Source organism: Leopardus geoffroyi, chromosome B4 (assembly GCF_018350155.1).
Source record: "Leopardus geoffroyi isolate Oge1 chromosome B4, O.geoffroyi_Oge1_pat1.0, whole genome shotgun sequence".
Taxonomy (NCBI): Eukaryota; Metazoa; Chordata; class Mammalia; order Carnivora; family Felidae; genus Leopardus; species Leopardus geoffroyi.
This window is the reverse complement of record NC_059341.1, coordinates 131205871-131223974: the sequence shown is the minus strand read 5'-3', so window position 1 is coordinate 131223974 and position 18104 is coordinate 131205871. Positions and strand designations below refer to the sequence as shown.

General features: G+C 50.5%; 1 protein-coding gene and 2 long non-coding RNA genes across 11 annotated transcripts in view; 1 reads left to right on the top strand and 2 right to left on the bottom strand.

Moving 5' to 3' along the window:
* LOC123591471 overlaps positions 1–18104 on the bottom strand; it is a 107841-nt gene that overhangs the window by 35698 nt on the left and 54039 nt on the right. The gene's annotated exons all lie outside the window — the stretch shown is intronic.
* The window catches only part of CACNG2 (calcium voltage-gated channel auxiliary subunit gamma 2), a 108127-nt gene that overhangs the window by 65063 nt on the left and 24960 nt on the right, over positions 1–18104 (top strand). The window lies entirely within an intron of this gene.
* On the bottom strand, positions 14744–17229 carry LOC123591473. Its single transcript, XR_006709356.1, has 2 exons — positions 16010–17229; positions 14744–15607 (listed from the first exon to the last, which is right to left on the bottom strand). It is a non-coding gene; the product is annotated as an uncharacterized LOC123591473 (long non-coding RNA).

Below are 18104 nucleotides of genomic sequence, written 5' to 3'. Positions count from 1 at the left end.
GTAGATGAAAACCAAAATATTTCTGGAGCTCTTGAGAAAGCTCTCTCCTGATTGGTTACAGTTCTCAGCTCGCCTTTGCAGTGAAATCCACAAGATCTTCTGTACACATTGTCCTCATTGATGAAGAAGGAAACACGCTAACAAAAGCCTGATGGTTTCTATCTTCCAACTCCACATTTCATCTAATTAAAAAAAAAATAAATAAGACAGAGGAATCGGGGGTAAAGATGCAAAAGGCGGAAGGAAGAAGAGAATAAATATGGGCAAGAGTGATATGGATCAGATGATTCCGTAAAAAGACAAATAAAGGAAAAGAGAAACAAACAAGAGGCAAGAATGAAGTAGGTCGATGTTGTCATCCTTTGCCAGAGGAGCAAGCTTGGTTCTAGCATTTTAGTGACTCATTTCAGAGACCAAAACAAGTCAAGATCAGAAATAGGATTAGAATTTGGAGCACTTGGTTGGTCTACAGTTGACGCCAATTGTAAAGCTGTCAGCGCAAATTTATAACCAGGTTTTCAGGGGCAGCTAGCTCACTCTGCTAAATTTTTCATGTCTGTCCCTTTAAATTCCCAAACAGCATTGCCTATTACTAAGTAGCCGCTTGTTTGCCTTTTTTGCTTTTCTCCAAGAAAACGACTAGAGGTAGAAAAACCCCTGTAGTCAAATTACTTTCAGAAGGTTTTGCTTAAAAAATTTTTTCCTTAACTGTGGTTAAAGATAAACACAAATTTCCCCAAAGCTGAGCTATGTTATCAAATCAGACAAAACATAATACGGTTTCTTTTAGGAACCGAGATTAGCTGCCATCTTGGTGATTATCTGGATCTAATATGTTACAGTTTGCAGAATGGAGCAGCCCACTCAATGCTTAGAAGCGCCATTCACCCATTCTACCGTATTTACGGAGCACAGAGCTTGTGAGAGGTGCTCTCTAGACCTTAGGGACACCTACCGAGGCAAATGAGGGGTGCCAGTGACCTGCCCTGAAGGATCCTGCCCTCCAGGCAGCGTGAAGGCAGAATGTGACCTCAAAATTATAGAGCCCAGAATCCTCTCATCCATGAGGTGCGGAGAGAGGACAGGGCTTGCCCAAGGTCACACAGTGAGTAATTGGGAGAGCAAGAATGCGTTTTCAGACTCCATATCCAGTGCTCTTTCTTCTGTATAAAGAACAGATTGGAGCTGCGTGGTTGAAATGTGCTGCAGCATCACACCCGGGACTTCCTCCAGCTAGTGGGGCTGCAGGAGTCCCTTCTGAACACATTTAGGATCCTAGCCTCAAAGAAGGTTAGATCCAGAAGGGACTGTGGTTTACAATCAAGAGGGCACATCACCCCAGATCTACCAAATCAGAGTATGAGGGTTGGATGTCTTCACTGCCTCTTAGTACCTAGAAGGCACTTATCAGACCTTTCCAGGCACATTAGGAGCAGGTTGGGGGCGGGGTGGGGGGGGGTGAGTTGCAGAAGGAAGGAAGGACTAGGAATCAGGGGAAAGAGGAAGAAAGAGACCAGAGAGACAGTTTAGGGTGGTGGTCACTGGTAATGTGCTTGGGAGGCAGATAGGTCTGGATTCCAATCCTGACTCTGACCCTTGAGCTGGGTGACTTTGGGTGAGCAGCCTGACCTCTCTGGACCTGTTTTCTCCTCTGTGAAAGGGAAACTCTGCACCTCCCGGGCTTGCTATCGGGCTCAGGGAGCTCAAGGGGAGGACACGTGGCACCAGGCCCGCAGTCAGTGCTGCATAAAGGACAGCGGTTGCCCCCACCACTGGAGGGGGTGGGGCGGGGGGGGGAGCTGACAAGGTGCCAAGAAGCCTCCTCCTGGTTCACAGCTTCACCTTGGGCCATCCCTGCCACCTCCCATACGGACGCCCAGCGTTGGAAGGAGCTGTATGGCAGATACGATACGTGAGGTGTCTAGAATTCCAGGGACTTTGTTCCTTTGATACCCAAGACGCAAAGGAGAAGAGCTCTCCACTCCGGGGATTGCCAAGGCTTTAAGAACTGATGTGTCCTAATGATTGGGGTGAGCAGTCACAGGAGCAGCATAGCCCTTAGAGAACATCAAGGTCAATCCCGTCTTGGAGGCCCAGAGAGGGTAGGCAACCTGCCCAAGGTCACGCAGAGTGTTACGGGGATTAACCCCACAGACCTTCAGTCTCCCCATCCAGACAGCAGAAGTAACAACTGAGATTACTAAGAGAACTCAGTAGAATTTTGCATAGTGACTGACCCACAAATGTCTCAATGAATAATACTAATAGCAATTATTATTATTACTACCATCATCATCATCATCGATATTATTATTAAATCAGTTTATAAACAGTTCCCTAGACTCTCAGTCCAGCTCCCTTTCATTGGCCTGAATCTCACCCTTTCTGCGTTAACTAACAGTTGACAAAGTCATTGACAAGCTCTGGGCCAGACAGTGCTATTCTAACTCACTTGACCCTCACGATGAACGTGATAAGGTAGATACTCCTGTTACCCCATTTCCCAAATTGGGAAACTAAGCACAAGGCAATTAAGTCACGTGCCTGAGATCACACCCCCAGGAAGGGGCAGAACTGTAACTCTTACTGACAATCTGGTCCCAGCATATGAATGCCAAATGCTATACTCTTAACACCTCAAAACCTTCTCCAGGAGTGAGCCTCTGTTACTTCTCCAAATTTCGAAGACTGAGTGAGGAAGATGTCTTGCCTTGCCTTTTAAGTAATTTAGTGCCAGGGCAAGGCTGGCATAGAGTAGGGGCCTAAAACGTGTTCCTTCTTCCCTCTGGAACTTCAGAGCTGAATTTCTGCTTTCACGGAGCATTTCTTGGCCACCCAGCCCCACTCATAGATGGCTTGTGTTTACATACCTTACTGCACTCGCTTTTCCTATTCTAAGGGTAAGGAAGTCAGACATGGGCCAACGGCTCTCAGACTGTGTCCCCAGACCGTCGGCACCTAGCTTGAGAAAGGCAGACTGGCTGGCTTCACTCAACACTCTGTCAATCAGAAACTGGGGCCGGGGTCCAACAGTCTGTGTTTCAACAAGCCCTCCAAGACATTCTGGGGTATGCTAACAAGGAGGAACTACTGACGGAGTGATTCATGCAGCACCTGGTCTGGGCCCAGGGCTTCGTTTTGGCGGGGGGGGGGGGGGGGGGGGGGGGGGGACTCTGGAAAAGTAGGCGGAGCCAACTGGCCAGGTCTGAATCCTGCCCCTCCACAGCTAAGCAACCTTGGGCAAGTCACTTAACCTCTCTGCGATTCAGTTCCCCGGTTTCTAAACAAGGAGGACGGTGCCTGTTTTGTAATCACGTCTGGAGGGTTAAACGAGATCACAGATGTAAAGCACTGAGGAGGGTGAACAGCAGATAGCGAGGACTCAGTAAATGTCACCTGCTGCTTGACTGTTGTTGTCATAGGCAAAGACATGAACCAACGTGCCTACTTAACACGGAAAACCGTGTGGCTTGCCTTGCAAAGCCACAAAGTTGTCTTTTTAACTCAGCCATTCGAGAAATATTCACGGAGCAGCTATTATTCGCCAGGGCCTTGTCGAGTCTGTGATGCCAGGATGAGTAAGACAGTGTCCCAGCAGACAAGTGGGGAGGGGTGGGGAACAGGCCTGCGTCACAGTACCTGTGTGTGCATGGAGTAGAAAGGAAAGGCTCCTGGAGAGAATGCGCGTGTGTGCGCGCACACACACAGACTCCACTTAATCACTGATTTATTATTTTTTTAAATATGCAGCACATATGGGCATCAGGGATGGAATTCATTCTGTTCTCCTGACTTCCTTTTTATCAGTTTCAGGGATGAGCTCAATACCTATGCAATATCATTATTAGTCATTCATTCACACGCCACGTTTAATCCAAAAACAAAAGTCATCTTTGTCCTCAAATCACTCCCATCGCAGAAGATACGAAATTCTTCAAGACAAAATATACGACCGGAAAAGACAGGCTTGGGCTGGGAGGCCCATGCAGCAGCCAGGAGTGGGCTTGGTACAGGCAGTTCTCGCTCTGAGCTCCTAGAAGTGGGGAAGGCTTCCCAGAGGAGCCACGACCCAAGTGGGCTTTCTTGAAGGATAAGGACAACAGCCAGATGAAGGGATGCATAGGGCGAGGTCTGGGGAAAGGGTGTGGTGCTTCGATGCCCTCTCCAGGAACAACACTGTCCCCGCTCCCCTATGTGTTCACCAACCAGGGAGCTCCAGAACCTAGTCCTTTGGGTTTTTCTGGAGGGTTCCTTGCACAGTCAAGACCAAGTCCCTGGTCTTTGGCTGATTCAACCTCCAGCCACCCTCATCTTCCCGGAGGTCCGGGAGGTGGGACCGTAAGTTCCAACCCTCCAATCACATGGTTGGTTCTCTGGGCAGCCACTCCCACCCTTACTTTAGGGCTTTCCAAAGGTCGCCTCATTAACATAACAAAAGACTTCCCCCCCACCCACCCTTACCGTGGGCAATTCCCAGGGTATCAGGAGCCCAAAGCCAGAAACCCTGGACAAGACCAAATACACGGGAGAACTATACTGTGGTCATTTCAGCGACCAAATGTATATTTCTTATCAATCGCACTATCGCAGAGGTGAAGTACCTGCCCAAGGTCACACAGCCAGTAAGCGGTGTTGCTGACGTTCGAATTTGGGGAGCCTCGCTCCTAAATCTATGCTCTTTAACGCTCCACCCCACAGAACAAATGAACTGGCAGAAGAGGCCAGAGAGGTTTTCTAGGTGGGATTGGTTATTTAAAGGAAAAGGGGAAAAATACAGTATCCTTTCTCTTGGAGTGTATCCATTGTGAACACATTTCTCCCTACACCGTGAGCCTCACTCCGGACTGAGGATTTTGCTATCACTCGGTTGAGAGTCATTCAGTTGCGTCCCAGAGGACCACCTGCCTTAAGTTATCATGCCAGGAAGGGAATGCTTCTCTGAGCTGCTCGTCCTCTGCAAACAGATCTGGAAGGCTTGTGCTGAAAGCGGAGTGTCCAATTACTTGTCTTTGCGGCGCTAATCTGAGCAAAGTCACAGAAGGCAGGGGAGGGTTTCCCAGAGCGGCGGTCTTCCTAGACTCACGGTCCAGGCGCCGTGCGCGCGTATGCACACACTGGGGTGCGTCTTCCAGGGGATAGTAATATTTTTAAATCCACTTATGCATAACTGGCTTATGTAGATCCGTAGAGGCCCCTGTGAACACCATTTCGGCGCTGGGGCTTGCCTTTATACAAAGCGATGACCCTGAAGGGCACCTGGGTGGCTCCGTTGGTTAAGCGGCAGACTCTTGATTTCGGCTCAGGTCGTGATCTCACCGTTCGTGAGATCGAGCCCCGCGTCTGGCTCCATGCTGATAGCATGGGGTCTGCTTGGGATTCTCTTTCCCTCTCTCTCTGACCCTCCCCAGCTCGCTCATGCACTTGCTCTCTCTGTCTCTGTCTCTCTCTCTCAAAATAAATAAACATTAAAAAAAAAAAAAAAAAAGCAATGACCCGAGTGATACCATTTAACTTGTAACAGGCTGATAAACACATCCAGCTGCCACTACAGTGGCAACTAGGTCCAACACTGAAGTGACAACTTCAAGTGAAATCACTTTCAAGTGATGTCGGCCCTCAGCTTGAAATCTTCCGCGTTGCAAGCTTCTCTCTTGCCATCTGTTCGGTGGAAATATTCTGTTCGCAGAATATCGCTTTCACTTAAATTATCTGAGAGATGGAGACGTTGCGTTTACGTCACGAGAGCAGTATCATTGGGCAGGAAATTCACTGCCTTCGTTGTCACAGACTAGTGGGAAAAGAATAAAAGCAGACGTGGTTGATGGGCAGCCGAGGTCCGGTGACACTGTGGTGGTCTTTATGTCTCAGGTCCTTGAGATAAGTCACAGTGAGCTCATTGGTAGGCAGAGTGATCACTTGGCACACACCGGCCAAGGCATAATGAACTCAAAAGAGGCTCGAGCAAAACAACGTCACCCACCACACTAAATCGGGGCTGTGGGTTCGAATTCGATTAGTAACGGCAATTCTGTATTTCCCTGGTAATGCTGTCTCTATTTCACAAATGGTATGAGACCTGCAAACTCTTACGCCGTGCGCATAAGAAACATGCAACCTAGCAGTGTGCTTTTACATTTTAAACATCAGAATTTTTAAAAATCTGACGTCCTGCAGAGCCTTGGGAATTCTATTCACTTAACACAACCCCTACACTAGTCAAGTCTGAGAAACCTTAATGGAATGAGCACCGAACGGGGGGCCTGACCAAATAGAGGGTAAATCCTGGCTAGGCCGCGAAGCCACTGTGTCCTGGGCGATCCCTTATTCACCTTTCTGGGACTCGGTTTCCTCATCCGAATGGGAAGAGTAACACTGGCCTCCCAAGCGGGCCGTGAGAATTTTAAAGGATGTTTTGTGGAAAGTGCCAGGCATGTAATTGACACTAGGAGTGAATTCCCTGCCCTTTTCTCTTAAGTTTTCATCCCATCCACATGCCATTCTGTTGCTTCTCCCCTCTGAAAAATAGAGGCTGGGCCGGGGGTAGGAAGCATACCCACTGTCAGGTATGTTTGTTAGGACCAGGGGCAGGCAGGCCCTGGTGGCCATCAGGGAGGCAGAGAGGTGGAGGGAGACCAAGCACATATAGCTGCCACCTGTCTCCCCAGGAAGGGGAAAGCCGGTCACTGGTGAGAGGGCGGTGAGCAGACCTGGCAGTGAATTGGGGCAGCCTCTGCAGCCTGGGATGTGACACAGGAGCAGCTGCCTCCGAGGGGCCCCTGCAGGCACACTTGGCCGCTCTCCTCTGGGTTCCGCCCGGGTTCCAGCCCAGCTGAAGACACGGCCATATGGCAGCAAGCTCTTTGGGAAGAAAAGGGAGGCTGGCCCTTCCAAAACCCAAGGGAACAAAGTCACAGAGGAGAGGCTGGCAGCGTCCCGGGCCTGGAGTCCCGGAACCCATCCAAGGGCCACAAGATGTCACTGGCACGCAGCTCGGATTTCACTACCTGTCCCTCCCCTGTGCCCTCCACCTCCACAGAGGATGGCTTCCAGCCACATAAAAGCAGAGACAGTCATTCGGCGCATGTGTATTGGTCAGCTGCTGTGGCCAGAGAGACCCCGCGAGGCTCTCATGCTTATACCCGTGGCAAGCAGCCGAAACATATAGGGCTTCTAAATTTCAGATTGATGGCTAACAGCGTTACCAGACCCTAGAATGCGGCAGGTGTTCAACGTAAGTTATCTCAACGAATTTCAGAAATCCTCAAAAGCAGCAGCTATTATCCCATTCGACAGGTGAACGAACAGACTGAGAGAGGTGATGAAGGCTCAGCTCAGTCCTTGGACTGTCTGATTCCCAAGCCCTTATGCCTCCCACCGCACCATCGTATCACCATTTGCATTTAAGAGGGGAAAAGAGACTGGTGGGTTTTTTTTTAATGTTTTTATTTATTTTTGACAGACAGAGAGAGACAGAGCATGAGCAGGGGAGGGGAAGAGAGAGAGGGAGGCACAGAATCTGAAGCAGGCTCCAGGCTCTGAGCTGTCAGCACAGAGCCAGACTCAGGGCTTGAACACACGAACTGTTGAGATCATGACCTGAGCCGAAGTTGGATGCTTAACAGACTGAGCCACCCAGGCACCCCATGGTGTTTTATTAAACACCTACTCAGTGCCGGGGTTTGGGATTTTACATGGATTTCTTCCTTTTAGCTCCATAATAAGTCTATGAGGTAGATGTCACTATACATCTTTTTTTTTTTTTTTTTTTTTTGGATGAGGAAACCAAGACTTAAATGGATGGGGTAAGAGGCTCCACATGAACTAGTTGGTAAGTGACAAAGCCAAGGTTCAGGGTAGGTCTGTCTGCTTTCCAAAGCCCATGCACTCCCCCTGCCTCAAGTCCCTCCTCTGAGCAACTAGCCAGATTAAAGCATTTTCAACATAAAACATGGTATAATAACTCTACCCACCATCAAGGAACTCACATTGAGTACCTATGTTGCTTCCAGCCTTGTGCTAGGCTCTGTAATCATTTTTTTAAATAGTTTCTACTCCTAGCCCCCCAGAAACACCCATCCAGACGGGCAGATAAGGCATGAAAACACAAAGACAGAGTAGTAAATATGCCAGTGTTCTCAAGGACTAGACGATGGGGAAACATCAGGCTCGTCACTTCCCTGTCCTCTGCCTAGCTAGTTCCTGGTCATCCTGCAGATCTCCACCTCAATGCAGCTTCCTTAGGGAGGACTTCACTGAAAGCTCACCTTGGTTTAGGTTCTAGTAACACATCTCCAGGATTCTCAGAACCTTTCCTTCCCAGGACCCACCATAACCTGTCCAATGTCTGCATCCCCCACCAGCCTGTGAATGTCTTGAGTGCAGAGGTGGCCCTTAATTCATGCACTCCCTCCCCAGTGCTTAGCATCCCCAAGGCCTGGCACCATGCCTGAAAGGAGCATAAAATAAATATATAGAGTAGAAAGAAGAGTAGAAAATAAGTAAATCATGGTGCAATAACTGAATAATGCAATTGGTCAGGAAAGACTTCATGAAGGAGGAGGGATTTTAGTTGTGCCTTGAAGATCAGGGAAGGCTCAAATGGGTCATGAGAGGGGAGATGATAAGCCAGGGAGGGAGCCAAACTAGCAGGGCAAATGGGGCTGTGTCAACTGGATATCCCTATGGGGACAATGTATGTGTCAACCCCTACCTCACACCATACAGATAAAATCAATCCCTGATAGATTACAGATCTAAAGGAGAAAGGGAAGGCCACAAGGCTTCATCCAGACTTCTAGTAGCGATACCTCTCCCTCCCCTTCGGGGACTCACTGGGAAGACAGAGTGACATGAACCACTGGAGACAGTAATATCTAGTGAATCCTAAGGCCCTACTTTCTATGGTGCAGCCTCACCGGGATAAAACTCAACAGTAAAAGACAGCTATTTAATGTAAATCTCCAATGCAACTGCATGAAAAAGACATCAAAAATTCAAGGATGGAATTCTCCTATGGGGGAATTTCAATAAAAAGTCAGTATTAGAATGACCCAACAATAATAACTGCATTTAAAGAGTTCTTAGTATGTGCCAGGCTCTTCTCTGAGCACTTAACCAAATTAGCTTCTCCCCGGCAATCCGAGAGGCATGTACTTTTCTCATCTCCCTATCAGAGACGGGGAAACCAAGGTAACACGCATTTAAGTGATTCAAGGACATTGCCATTCAAGGGGTAGCAGCTTTGGAGCCAGGGCAGAGGACTATTTTTCGGAGCCCTGGGTGGGGGCAACGGGAAATGAAAATTCTATCAGCCACCTTGGTAGCTGTGTGGAATGAATAGGAGAACGAACATAAACACACCTTCTTACTTTTAAACGCAGTGTGCCAGTAGAGCCTTTTTTTTTTAATATTTATTTATTTTGGGGAGAGCGTAAGCAGAGGAGGGGCAGAGAGAGGGAGACAGAGAATTGGAAACGGGCTCGGCACTGACAGGCCGACAGCAGTGAGCCAGATGCAGGGCTTGAACTCATGCGAGATCACGACCTGAGCTGAAGCTGGGCGCTCAACTGACTGAGCCACCCAGGTGCCCCAAGTCTTTTTGTTGTGGTTGTTGTTTTTTAACTGATTTCTACTATGACACTGTTTCTTTAGAACATAGAAGGCTAGGGGTGCCCGGGTGGCTCAGTCTGTTTAAGCGCCCGATTTTGCCTCAGGTCGTGATCTTGCGGTTCATGAGTTCGAGCCCCGCGTTGGGCTCTGTGCTGACAGCTCAGAGCCTGGAGCCTATTTCAGATTCTGTGTCTCCCTCTCTCTCTGCCCTGCCCTGCCACACTCTGTCTCTCTATCTCTCTCAAAAATAAATAAACATTTTAAAAAACTTAAAAAGAAAGAAAGGAGAAGGTTAAATCGGAGCATGTGAAAGACTTATTCCCATAATCCACAAGTATTTACTGAGCACCTGCTTACAAAATGAACAAAGTAAGTCTCTGCCCTCGTGGATCTTCCATTCCAACGAGAGAGTCAAGGAGTAAACGCGTAATCCATAAAAATGCAATCAGACATCAGCTAGTGATTAAATAAGAAGGGAAACCAATCCAGCTAAGGGAGTAGAAGGTGATGGTCACAGTTTTTGTTCAGAGATCTGAGTGACGTAAGAGAGGCAGCCATGTGGACGGAGGGCAAGGGCACTGCAGGTGGGAGCCCCAAGTGCAAGGGCCCTGAGTGGGGAGCCTGCTTGGTGTGGTTAGAGACCAACTGGCAGCCGGGCTGGCTGGAGTCAAGTGAATGGGGCAGAGAGGCAGCGGAGGGCAGCAGGCAATCCAGACTAAACCAGCTGGGGTCCTGTGGGCAGGGTACCCATGAGATACACAAAATGTATACAGCGGGCAGGAATTCACGCCGTTTGCTCACCGGCCTTCTCTGTGTGTGAGACTCCAGCCAGTCACTGCCAACCCTGTGCACGCACTTCCCCTCCTGAACAGTCAGGCGGGACTTACGTGCTGTAGTGGGCATATGGCTGTGAGCACATGCGTTCTCTTCATTCATTCCCCAGACATTCGCTGAGCACCTGCTGTAAGCCAAGGCCCTTGCTGGGTGGCAGGGATACATCATGAATAAAACATGCAGAGTCCTGCTCTGAAGCCAGGCATCCTCTAGTGAGGAAGACTGGAAGTAAACTGAGTCACCTTGCCTGGGGACAAAGGCCCTTGCCACGAGTCTGGCCCTGCCCGAGAGGTGAGAGAAGCTGGAGAAGGGGGAACCGGTTCTGCCCCCAGGCTCCTTCACAGCCAGTGATGGGCAAACAGAACCACTGCCAACCACAGAAAATCCCCAAACCTCACTGAGTCCATAGTTGGAATCACTGTCCTCTGCAAGCTTTCACAAGCTCCTCTAGCCCGGCAAAAACGCCTGGGCACCTGAGGTCACCCTACCTGTAGCTCTCCACCCCTTGCTTTCTGGCAAGGGGGTGGGGGTGCATACGCACATCTGGAGACACAGAAGGCAGACAGGCTATCTTTTGCCTATGGACATGACGATAAACGCAGCAGCCTGCACTGCCCTGGAGGGGGTGGGCAAGGACACAGGCCAATGCGCCGTCTCAGGGTGGTGTGGGCCAGGGTGGAGTGCTGGGCTGGGCTGGACAGAAGGGAAGAGGGGCCTGGGAGAAAGAGCAGACTTCAAGGAAGCCTTCCTAGAGGAAATTATGTGTCAGCCTAGAGCTGAAGCATGAATGGGAGGCATCCAGAGAGGTAGAGAGGAGGGAGTGGTAGGGAAGTGGCAAAGGAAGGCCAGGCAGAAGGTGAGTTAGACAGTCCAAGATAGGGGGCCCCTGGGTGGCTCAGTCGGTTAAGCATCCAACTCTGGCTTGGGTCATGATCTAGCGGTTCACGGGTTCGAGCCCTGTGTCGGGCTCTGCGCTGACAACTCGGAGTCTGCTTGGGATTCTGTGTCTCCCTCTCTCTCTGCCCCTCCCACCCCCCCTCAAAAATAAATAAGCATTTAAAAAAAGAAGAGGAAAGGAAAAGAAAGAAAGTCCGAGATAGGAGTGAGCATGGTGGGGGTGGCAGTCCGGGCAGCTCAGGATGGCTGATGAGTAGAGTCTGAAGAGCCATGAGCTAAGGGGCAGCAAATCCAGTGGATCCCGCAGCAGGCCTTGCCACAGAGCCCCGATCCCATCCTGGAGGAATGGGGAGGCACTGAGGGTCCTGGAGCAGAGAAGAGGAAGCCCAGATTTTTGCCTTTTGCAAATCACAGTGGCTACAGAGTGGGGAATAGTTTGGAACTGGGTAAGAGGGAGTCAGAGAAGTCGGCTGGGGCTTGGAGGTGTTCTGATAATGCAGGGGAAGTTAGCAGTGGGCCAGACTAAGACGTGGGTGATTCCAGATTTGTTAAAGAATTGGCAATTAGACCAGACTGGGAATGGAGAGGTCAAAATCAAGGACGACTCCCAGATTTGCAGCTTAGGAAACCAGTTGGATGAAGGCCTGGCGTGTGAAGGGAGAGCAGCTGGGAAAAGGGTCTGTGGGGAAAACAGCTAAGTTCAGCCTGAAGTCCACGTATCTGTGGGATATTTAGGGGACCCAGTGCACCATGAAGTCGGGGGTAAGAGACAGATCTGGGATAGAGTTAAGATTCTCGGGTCCTCCCCTGCAAGGATGAAAACTACAGCCACAGGTGAGGTTCTGCAAGGAATTCCTACAGAATGAAACATGAAGAGGCCAAGGGGAGAGCCCCAAAGATGCCAAATTTACAAGACAAGCAGAAGAAGAGGAGTTTGCAAAGGAATCTGAAAATGAGAAGAAAGAAAAGAGCAACAGAGCTGTCCCAGGTGCCAAGGGGAAAGGGCACATCAGGAGGCCCGAGTGCTGGGCTGGGTCACATGATGCCCACAGGGCACGGCAGAGGCACACAGACATGTGTAAAAAATCCTCCCAGGCTAGTGCACAAGGGGAGAGAAAGGTACTGGAAACCTCTGCACCCTACTTTTTCATTACCCTCTGCTCTCCGTGAAAGGACGGGTAGAAAAATCCCAGATCCGTTTAGTGCAATGTTTCCCAAAGACGGTCTGAGGAACCCGGCCCCGTGAGATGAAATACACACGCACATCCATGTACATGTGCTGTCTGTAGCGACCGAATGTTTAGAAGGTCGTGCACCACAGTCTCACATCAGGGTCCGATGATGCAATTCGCAGAGCAAACCCTCTGAACAGCCCAGTGGTGAAGAAACCTGTTTAACTTCATTTGATCCGGCATTTCCCAAACCTCTTTGGCAATGGAACCCCATTACCTACTAACATCTCTTGGGCTGGCGTTTGGAAATGGCAGCATTGATGGAAAAGGGCATGTCTAACTGATGAAATGTCTACAGCTGGTAACCCCCTGGCAAAAAGCATCCTCTCCCAAGCTTGGGATGAAAGGCGTCCTTGGTCTGGGTCCCCCTCATTCATTCACTGATTTAAAACGTATTGGGTAGGGACGCCTGGGTGGCTCAGTCGGTTATGCATCCGACTCTTAACTTCAGCTCAGGTCATGATCTCACGCATCGGGCTCCGTGCTGACAGCCCGGAGCCTGCTTGGGATTCTCTCCCTTTCTCTTTCTCTCTGCTCCTCCCCTGCTCTCCATGCACTTGTGTGTGCACTGCACTCTCTCTCACTCTCTCAAGATAATTTTTTTTTTTTTAAATAAAAATAAAGAAAACGTACTGGGCACCTAGTAGGCGGTGGTGTAGCCAGAAGGGCTGGCACATTTGGGGAGACGAAGATTGAGGAGACATGAGGAAGGCGTTCTTTGGATGTGCACGTTCTTGGTAGAGGATACAGCCAGCCAAATAACCAGGCAGGTGCTGGCCAGCCAGCGTGGCAGGATGAGGGAAGGAACACCACCACTACCATTTATTAAGCACCTACTGTGTGCCAGGCACACTCCATAATAATGAACGAGCGGCTAACATTTATTGGATTCCTACTCTGCACTAGATAGTCTCCTAAGTCCATCAGCGTATTTATCCTTCCAACCACCCGGGAGATATTTATTATCTCCTTCACCAGATAAGGCCACTGAGACAGACAGACGTGGCATTTCTCACCCAAGGCCAAGGTTAGCAGTGTCAGAGCAGGGATCTGAGCCTAGACAGTCTGCTCCAGATATTATACTCTTCAACTCCACATTCTACACCCTTTGGAAACATCCCGCTGATACTTGAACTTGGGTTGCTAGAGTCTGAATCTGAAGTGCCAACCGTTATACCCTGGAACCACCCACATTATTGACGTTCTTTGATCTTCATGACATGTTGCGCACATGTTAGAAACCGCATTCACAGAGGAGGCTCCAACTTTCACACAGTTCATGGCAGGCAGCGCTGAGGCTCTTGAATTCAGGGGCGGGGGTCTGACTCCAAAGCTCACGCTCCTAGGTCTATCACGTCCTGACGCCCAGACTGCTGTCATTTTTACAGGTTGGAATTGAGGTGATAGCATATTTTGCATCTACGGAGGCCTGGCGGCCTGACAAGGCAGAATGGAGAGTGGCTATGATGAGACGGCCTCCTGGACGCAACCCCGTGTCAGGCTCCAACCCCTTATTTGTTGGGGTGGCGGGGGGCAGGGAGGGCGGTGTCCAGGAGGTCCTAGAGGAGGGGCCAGCATGGCCAGGGCAGAGGGAGAAGGGGAATTCGGGAGGGCTTGGACTGAAGTCATTTTACCGACCAGTATTTGACAGCCAGCGTGGCTATGTCAGGACATACCTGAGGAATGTCAGCCCAGGCTGGGACCAAAACCATGATTGTTTACCAATTTCCAGCAGCCTTGACCTTCACTGGCCAAGCAGGCTCACAGACAGTTCCCCTGTGCAAGTTTGGCCTCCTCTGAGGAGTCCTCCCTCCTTTGACCTGGAGTCATGGCCTTAAACCTGACGTAGGTCAAGTTCATCTGCACCTTTCTACAGTCGCATGCTGCAGCCCCAATCCTGCAAATGCAGATTCCCGGGTCCCGAATGGCCGGGACTCTGCAGCACCTCTTCCAGAGATGCCAAAAGCAGTGCCTCTGAACCAGAATCTGCAGACTGCAGGCCTGGAGGCTGGGAGATGCTATCCCACCCAGCCCACGCGGCCCCTCGGTGGCCCCAGACACACACACACACACACACACACACACACACACACACACACGCCAGACCCCGAAGGAGCTCCTAACCGAAAGCCCTCTGTGCGGTGTGGATCTAATTAAGTTCTGACATCATCTCATATTGAATCCTTTTATTAAACATTTATCTTCAGATTCCGGAGTGTCACAACACCCCATTGTCTTAAGTGACAGAAAGGAAAATAGCGTTTGCCTTTCCCACAGCAACCAAAGTCCTGTTCTTAGCAGCCCGCGAGTGACAGCCAGGTCTTTCCAGAGCCCTCTCTTCCTCCACCTGCGCGGGGTCCTTGGCGGTCCCCCTGCCCCGAGCTTGCCTCCGGTTCCTCAACACACCCGCCTCCCTCCTGATCTCCAGCCTCTCTGAGCTGTCTGGATCAGCTGCAACTTCTCTCAGTCATTTCCTCAGCCTTCCAGAACCCCTTTCCTCCTGGGGATTGTGGCGGAGAGACGGAAGGCGGCCCGGCTGTCTCGGCTGCTCCTCTCTGAGCACAGGCTGGCTCTGGGGGGCAGAGCTCACGGGGTCCCACCCCTGGCCTCCCTCCACCCCGCTCCCAGACTCTGAAGGCTTCAGAACAGATTCTAGTGTTTTCATCCTTCCCTGCTTCCCTAGCAGAGTGCCTAGCACAGAGAAGGCTGGCAAGGTGTTTTCATTGATCAGTGACTCAATAGTTAAAGACCAAGTGTTGTCCTCCGCTTTGTCGTTTGGAGAACTCTCTTTGGACGCTCCCCAAAGGTGATCGAATTCTAGCAGACTGATCCCTGCCAGCCAGACTCCTGGGAGACTCACCTTTCCCTCGTCTACAAGTGTCTCCTGGGCAGAACTCTCTTCTGGGGAGTAGACACTTCTGAGCAATGAGAAACTCCCACCTGGGTGACCAGTCCAAGTCTTTTTAAACACCCAGGAATACTAAGGCTCGAGTTGCGATCGTTCCTTTCTCTAGGCATGACAAGACCCACCAGTCCTGTGACAACAATAATTATAGATCATGTGTACTGACAGCTCACAACACACACTGTTCTAAGAGGCTTACATGTGCATTAAACTTATGGAGCCCACACAAGGAACTCTGGAATAGGTAACGTTCCTTACCCCATTTTACAGAAAGGAAACTGAGGCCCAAAGTGGTTAAGCAACTTGCCCAAGGCTACATACACACCCAGGCATTCTGACCTCGGTCCTGAGTTTCTAGGAAACTAGGTAACATTTACCCAATAGTTACAATTTAGCAAGCCTTGCGAGCCTCTAGTAGAACGGGCTCGTGAATAGAACCCACTCAACCAGTTGACACGATCGTTGAATCGCATGATATGGAAAATGCTGGAGCAGGATTTCTAGTGAATATTAGAGAGTCTCCCACACCCACCGAGAGAACAGAAAGTGTGCAGTTCGATCCCTGTCCTTGATGCATGTGGAACGCCGTTAGGGCAATGACACAGAAACTGGTGAAATCCGAAATAACAAGACAGGCCAGCTGCACGAGAGCTGTCACGAGGTAACCTGCGGTGGACGGCCGGATGAGTGGTCTTGGAGGTAAAAACAGAGCTGGAAGGAAAGAGACGCAGTTCTGAGATGCACCATCAGGAAAGGCTCCTTAGATCCTAGCTTCCAGGGGTGGAAGGCAGAATCATCTAGTCCACCTCCAGCCATTAAAGAAATGCTCTCTTCAGCATCCCTAAGACGCAGCCGACCACTTTCAGCTTGAATGCCTCCAGTGACAGGTAGCTCACTACCTTAGGAGGCAATGCTGAGAACTACCACACTGGCTCGGGTACCCACCTGACATCTCCTGCCCTACACGGGACCAGGCAAGGTTGAGGTGCAAAACTGAAGAAGATGCTCATTGCGCCTGCACGACCCTGAGAGTGAGTGCCTCTTTGATTTGGACCCTAGGCACCTCATCTACTCCTGGCCCTGCCAGAACATCCCCACCCATGGCTCCCAGCTGTCCCTCTGGAGTAAACCAGACACTGTTTTAGGTGAAGGGGAGGAAAGAGTTTGATTCATCGGGGAGGGGAGTTGTAAGCAAAGGTGGGCACCGGGGCAAGGGCAAGATGCAAAGGCACAGCAGGGAGAGGAGAGTCAGGGCAGAGAAAGTGAAAAGCTTTGGGTCCCACTGAACATAGCTGGGATGTCTGGTTGTCCAGATGTCTGCCCTTTTTGTGACAGGCGCTGGGGGTCTTGAAGGTTTCCAAGTTGGGGAGTGTGTTTGGCTTGAAAACAAGAGTGTGCTCGCATGAGCGGCATCCCCGGTCCTGTGGATCCTCATCACGTGAAACGTTTCTGTCCTCTTGGGTCAGTGGTTTAGATGGCATTTGACCACTTTGGCCTGGATCTCTGCCATGAAATCGAATGTGCCAAAGCAGGGAAAATGAACCATAGGGGGTTCGGAGAAAGCAGTTGTCAGAAAATGAAGGTGGATTATGCAAAGCAGAAAAGGCCGCTGGCATTTTCTCTCCAAGGAGGGATCTGAACAACATACCGGAGATCTTCGTGAGATGCTATCAGGAAGGAGCGTCCCGGGGCACCTGGGGGGCTCAGTCGGTTAAATGCCTGACTTTGGCTCAGGTCATGATCTCACGGTCCATGAGTTCAAGTCCCGTGTTGGGCTCTGTGCTGACAGCTCAGAGCCTGGAGCCTGCTTCGGATTCTGTGTCTCCCTTTCACTGCTCCCCCCACCTCCCACCCGCCTGCTCACACTCTGTCTCTCTCTCTCAAAGATAAAAAAAGGGAAGGAGCATCCCTCAGATGGCAATGTCCACGGGGCCGGGCCCCATGATCTTTGTGCACGAGGTAGGGGAAGGGACGCTATCTCTGCGGGAATTTTTATTTCCCTCGCATTTATTATGCGGCAGGCACGGTGTCCAGCACCTTTTGACGTCTTGTTGGGGTTTACAACAACCTTACCCCATTTTTCACAGAAGGAGATAGAAGCTTGGGGAGTGGGGGGAGTGGGACGGAGCCACGTGCGTCATGCCCAGTCTCGTTCACTACAGGATGCCCGTGCTCACCAGCCTGCACCTCTGCACGGGGTTTGCAATTTACCGGGTGGGTTTATTAGTTCTCGTTTCATCTATTCACTTCTACCATCAGGGAAGCAGGACTGCCCCCTGTTCCCACCTGGCAGATCAACAGACTCCGCTGACTTCACGACCATCCCTTCTCTCCATCCCCACTGCTCCCACCCCGCCCGGGCCGCCACCATCTCTCCCCTGGACGCCTGCCACAGCGATGGGGCTGGTGGCCTCCAGTCTCACCCTTCCCTCACATTCCCCACTTGGCCACCAGTACCAACATCCTAACATACAAGTCTGGTCACGTGTCCCCCTTGCTTAAAACCCTTCATTGGCTCCCCACTGCTCCTAAATTCATACCTTAAATGTCTTATTAGGCCTTGAATAATCTGACTGCAGCCGCTATCTCTCCCAACTGGTTATACGCGCACACACACACACACACAC